The sequence below is a fragment of the Coenobita brevimanus genome, chromosome 92 (assembly GCF_032717465.1).
Source record: "Coenobita brevimanus isolate Jiangsu-jjx chromosome 92, ASM3271746v2, whole genome shotgun sequence".
Taxonomy (NCBI): Eukaryota; Metazoa; Arthropoda; class Malacostraca; order Decapoda; family Coenobitidae; genus Coenobita; species Coenobita brevimanus.
The window spans coordinates 12,976,199-12,982,198 of record NC_137045.1 but is presented as its reverse complement, the minus strand read 5'-3'; positions in this window follow the sequence as shown (position 1 = coordinate 12,982,198).

The window sequence follows — 6,000 nt, the reverse complement described above, 5'->3', positions numbered from 1 at the left end:
AAAGTTGGACAGGGAAGAGAGAAAGCGGAGGAAGAGGAAGACAGGGAGGGAGATGAAAGGAGAGGGGAAGGGGAGGGAGAGAGAGAGAGGGGAAAAGTGGGAGGAGGAGCAGGGAGGAGGAGAATGGGAAAGGAGAGGAGAAAAGTGAAGACAAGGGTGGTAACGATGTGGGAGATAGGGACAGGACGAATTTATGGAGAGGGAGGAGTTAAAGAAAAGGGAAGATGGATACCAGGTGAGGAGAGAGATGGAAGAAAGAAGTAGAAGAAGAAAGGGAGAAAACAGCAAGGAATGGGGAATTGACAAGGAGCGAGAGAGAGAGAGAGAGAGGTAAGAAGAGCTAAGTAGGAGGAGGAGAAGAGTGAACTAAAAGCAGAAAAAATGGCTGAAAGGAAAAGACACACAGAAGGGAGTGACGGTGACTGAAAAACATATGGTGGAAGCGGGGGCGCTGGAAGAGGGGGTGTAGGGTAGGGGGAGCTTGGAAGGGGAGGGAGTGCAGGGTAGGGGATGCTGTGGGGATGGGGTGTGGGATGTGGGGAAGGGTATGGCGTTTTCAGCAAATTAGGGAAATGAGGTGTAATCTGATGTAATAAGCAGGTTTCCTCTGGCGAAAATTACAAGGGGGTACAGGATGGGGGGAAGAGAGAGGGAGGGGAGAGGGGGAGAGGAGAGGGGGAGAAGAGAAAGAGGGAAGGGAAAGGAAGAGGAATGTTGGATTCATGTTTGGGAGGGCAATGGTGAAGGGAATGGAAGGGAAGGGAAAGAAAGAGAAGGGAGGAGAAGGCAGGTCAAGACAAGGCAAGGTTAGGAGAGTGTAGGGTACAGTTTGGCGAGGGAAGAAGGAAATGTGGTAGAGGTGAGAGGAGAAGGGAGAGGAAAAATGGCAAGTATAGGGAAGGGAGGGAAGGGTAGGCGCCATGTTTAAGGAAAAAGGAAATAAATCAGAGCGAGGGAGACAGAAAGGGACAGCAGAGGAAGAGGGAAAGAGCTATATTAAATTCATTAGATCCACAAAGTAATCTGGGTTAAAGAAAAAATATGTCTATGTAATCTTTTGTATTATTCCACCGTGAACATACGAGTATTTAGCTTTGGGTTTGAAAAGAAAATGCGAGCATCTTATGAATATTAGTAGTATATCAGTTTGCCAGATTTCAAGACATTTTATTTCATATGTGTCCAACTTTGTAAAAGGAGAAATTATTGTTTTATTGAAGGAGAACCGTTTCCAGTAATTCTATATCCTGTACCTCTGTTGTAATTAAATCTCTCAAATGGGATACGGTATAATCGCCTTTATTATCATATCCTTTGAAAATGTTATATTCGTGGGCAATTATCCCGTCTTAGTGTGGTGCAGGGCAAAGCAGCAGTTCTGATACGTGATATGTTATTGACAAGGCTAATTAATCATCCACCACTCAAAGGCTTCATCCAAACCAGGAAATGTGTGTGTGTGTGTGTGTGTGTGTGTGTATGTACTCGTCTACTTCCTTGTGCCTGTGTGCGCGTGTGTTCGAGTGCGCGCGCGCTTGTGCGTGCGTGCGTGCGTGCGTGCGTGTGCGTGCTTGCGTGTGTGTGCGTGTGTGTGTGTGTGTGTGTGTGTGTGTGTGTGTGTGTGTGTGTGCGTGCGTGCCAGCGAGCATGCGTGCGTGCGTGCGTGCGTGCGTGCGTGTGTGTGTGTGTGTGTGTGTGTGTGTGTGTGTGTGTGTGTGTGTGTGTGTGTGTGTGTGTGATAGATAGATAGATAGATAGATAGATAGATGGAGAGAGAGAGAGAGAGAGAGAGAGAGAGAGAGAGAGAGAGAGAGAGAGACAAGCAGTGTTGAGGCAAGATAAACACTTGAGCCTCTTAATGAAGCACGCCTGAAAGAAATGCCGCTCTCTTTGCCCGACTTGAAATGAAGAAATAAGAGAAGAAAAAATAAATCGTCTGTGCAAAGGAGATACGAGTCAGGAATTAAGAATGAAGACGTAGAGTGATTATGTATATGACCTAAAAAAAAAAATGTAAAAAAAATTGCTTTTCTGGAATATATATATGTATTCGTCTGTAGCGGGAGAAATTTACGAGGCAGACTTTAAAATGAGGCTTCAGTCTAAAATTAAGAACTCCCCTCTTTGCCAGAAGACAAGATGAAGCTAGATTAGTATGAAGCCTTAGTAGGAAGTCTTATATTCTGGTTAATCTCCAGGACCCGTTAAGATTACCTCCACGTTTACCTTGGCTTCTATACCGTACTTCATTCTGGCTGCCAACAGGATATAGTAATTAGGGGAGGGATAGTGAAGGAGAGCGAGAAGGGGGACGAGAGATTACTTGGGGAAAAAGTACGCATTTACAGGAGGGAAAAACTTGTGTTATGGTCTGTGAGTTGAAGATGTGGGAATATTAGTAATGGATTAGTTTTTTTTTTTTTTTTAGCATGTTTCTTATTTATTACAGTCAGGCTGTCAGTTTGTCTGTCTATCTATCTTTCTGTCTGTCTTATTGATTATCCATCTTTTTGTCTACCCATCTATCTACTTATATCTGTATCTGTCGCTTTGTATCCATCTATCTGTCTGCCTCTCATCTGTCTGTCTATATCCATCCATCTATCTATCTATCTCCCTATCTCCTATCTGTCAGTCTTTCTGTGTCTGTCTGTCTATTTAACCATCTCTTTATCATTTCTCATATGTCACCCAGGAAGTGTACCTAAATTTTGTCATTTAACGCAGTAGACCAGAACACCATAACTTCACCAACTGGAGAACATTTGAAACTTAGCAGAACCTGTGAACAATTGTTATTTGGAGAACACATCGTCAGGGGTCAGGGTAGAATTGAATTGCGTCTTTACACAGTTCATTTGTAAGAAGGCGTAAAATTGCGTGACGTAAAATTTTGATGATGATGATGATGATGATGATGATGATGATGACGATGATGATGGTGCATTGCTCATGTCCGTCACCTAACCACCCTGAGTTAATTTCCTGGTATTGAGGCACTGGATGCTGTCATTAAAGGTGATTGGAAGAAGAGGGAGAACACGATGATGATGATTGGAGGAATGGAAGAAGACGAAGGATATGAGAGTGGATAAGACAAAGGTAGATAGTAATGCTGTCGTACTTCATTCTTCATACTGTATCTAGATGTTTTAATGTTACTGAATAAAATCGTTTGGTGTTAGCAGAAATAATAAGCATATGTTCTACCATACTGTGTTCCTCACTAAATGCGGCGTCAGGCAATAGAAAAAAGACAGAACACACACACACACACACACACACACACACACACACACACACACACACACACACACACACACACACACACACACACACACACACACACACACACACACACACACACTAGGTGCCATGAAGAAGTGGCTAAAGGGCAGTAATGGCGATAGGAGGACAGTTTGAGGTTGTCTCGTCCTGTCATTCTCAATTATCTTTAATTAAGGTGAGCGTCGTTTACTGCATTTTACGTTTGAGCGGTGTCCATGGTAAATTAGTGGAGAAAATCGTCAACTTGCGGGACCTGATGACGATGACGACGACGACAACGACCCCCACCACCACCCTTCCTTCCTTCCTTTCTTTCCTTTACCTTCTCTTCCTTCTATTTCCTTCCCATACTATCCTTTTCCCACCCCTTTTCTGTCTTTCATGTTTCTCCCTTTCGTCACTTCGTTTCCCTTTCCTTCCCTACTTTCCATTCTCCTATCTCCTCTCCCTCTTTCTTCTCACAGGCAGATATTACCTTTCATCACCCTAATTATACTCAACTCAGGCATCCGTTATTCCGAATTAGATCATGCTGTTTGCTAAGCCTCATCATAATCATTCCTTTCCTTTCTTGGCCGACCCTCTACCGTGTGGCACAAAAGGTTGCCAGCTGTTCCACTACTTCTGCTTCACATATTAGAAAATGTCCGTTGATTTCCTCCCTGACGCATCACATTAAAAAAAAAAACACACATGGGGGAAGAGGCATACCAAATCTCTCTCAGTTTAGGAATGTTATACTGTTTTTACTCTAACTTGGCCCAAATTTTTTTTCTTTTGCAGCTTCTTTCACGAAGCTCTGTGGCAGAAATACATTGCCACCGCTCTGCGTACTTTCCATAGCACTTTTTTATGACTAGCATATAATTCAGTGGTAGCCTTTTCTAAAAACTCAGCATTCAAGATTGAGAGATGGGAATTTCAGGCCAAGATAGAGTCGAAAGAGTAGTCAGCATACAGAGGGAAGTGAGAAACACAAGAAATGGAAAATAATATGGCGAATCTTTGCGTGATCCATGTGCCGTGTCTACAGAATTCCTCCTCCTCTTCCTCCTCCTCTTCTTCCTCCTCCTCGTCCTCTTTCCTGCGTGACTCCCTTCCCTAAACAATATCGGAAAAAATAGGATTAAGGCCGTATGGACAATTTTCCCGGCCCCACATTAATTTAGACGCGGCCACAAGTCTCACTAGAAGCACGGTCATTATTTTTTATTTTCTCTACTTAATTTTTACTCTTGTTTGTGAATTGATTATGACTGGAAAATTTACGCCCCCTAAACTCACTGTATGTCATGTGATTAACCCTTTCAGTACAAGCGATCTGCCCTTAGCCGACTCACCGTTTGTCTGTCAGCTAAGGACGTGTCGATAACTAACAGCTGCGATTAATCCCGAGAATATCGAGGAGTAATTATGCAAAATAGATCGCCAGGGAAGGGGTGTTATGCTCCTGGACGTTCCATAAATAACACCTACGATTAATGACAGAAAATATCAAGGTAAAATATGCAAAATAAATCGCTATGGAAGAGGTGTTAGGCAGCCCACTAGTTGGAGTGAAAATGAGCCTTAGCCAAACTCACCTTCTCCATCGCTGTTATGTGGGTGCCACCACACGGAAGCGCCCGTCTCCAGCACCAGGTGAACGGGTTAAGACGCTAGATTAAACCATCCTAGCCTTCAGTCAGACGATTTTCTGTGGCTTAGTATATCGCCTTTCGTTAATGACCCGTATTCTCGTCGGTAAAGGAAGCTCCCCAACACCTCTTCCTTAGCGATTTATTTTTGGATATGAGTGGCTGTTATCCATTTGTACGTTATCTGTGCTAAGTATGGCGAAATTGGAAGGCTTTATGCAACACAGAGGAGGACAGTAAGGTGTAAAAATAGATCGCTAAAGAAGAAACGTTAGGGAACAGTGAGTAAGGAAGAACTGTGTCCTGTAATTAGTTCAAGTTTACAACCCTTTAGCGCACTGTTAACTTCTTTTCACAGTTCACTTGTTTTCTTTAATTGCCTTCCACAGTCACGTAGAGAAGGAAAGCTTGACTACTATTTTCTCACCAACTTAGGGGACTGCGTAACACCTCTTCCATAGCGTTTTATTTTGCATACATCACGCTGAAATTCACTGTGATATTAATTGTAGGTGTTATATATAGATGCTGTTGTACTTGATATTCTCACTGGTATTAATTACAGGTCTTATTTATGGACACTATACCACCTGATAATTATTGTTTGGTATTAATTATAGGTGACTTTTTTTCAGTAATATTACTCCTGATATTCCCCTTGGTAGTAACCATGGACGTTATATGTTGACAGATTTTTATTTGTTTATATACCTGGTATATACTTATTTATATATTTATTAATTTTTGACTAGATATCATTGGCCAGAATATTAATGTGCTGTATGCATGAATAAACTTATCAGGAGGGTGAACTACTGAGTCTCCTTGATCCACGACGACACTGCCTCAAACACTGAGAGAAGGAACAAGACTGACGAATATATACTGGAGTGGTGCATTGTTAGCCCTTTCAGAACGATGACTCCTCTTATTATACCCTTGTTACCCCCAGACTATTTCAGTGAGCTTTGGGGAGGCCTTTTGTAATTACGAAAAAAAAAAAAAATAGTCCCCATTTTCAGACATTCCGTGGTGAATGAACTCTTCTGGATTTAGTGATTATAGAACGTAAAAA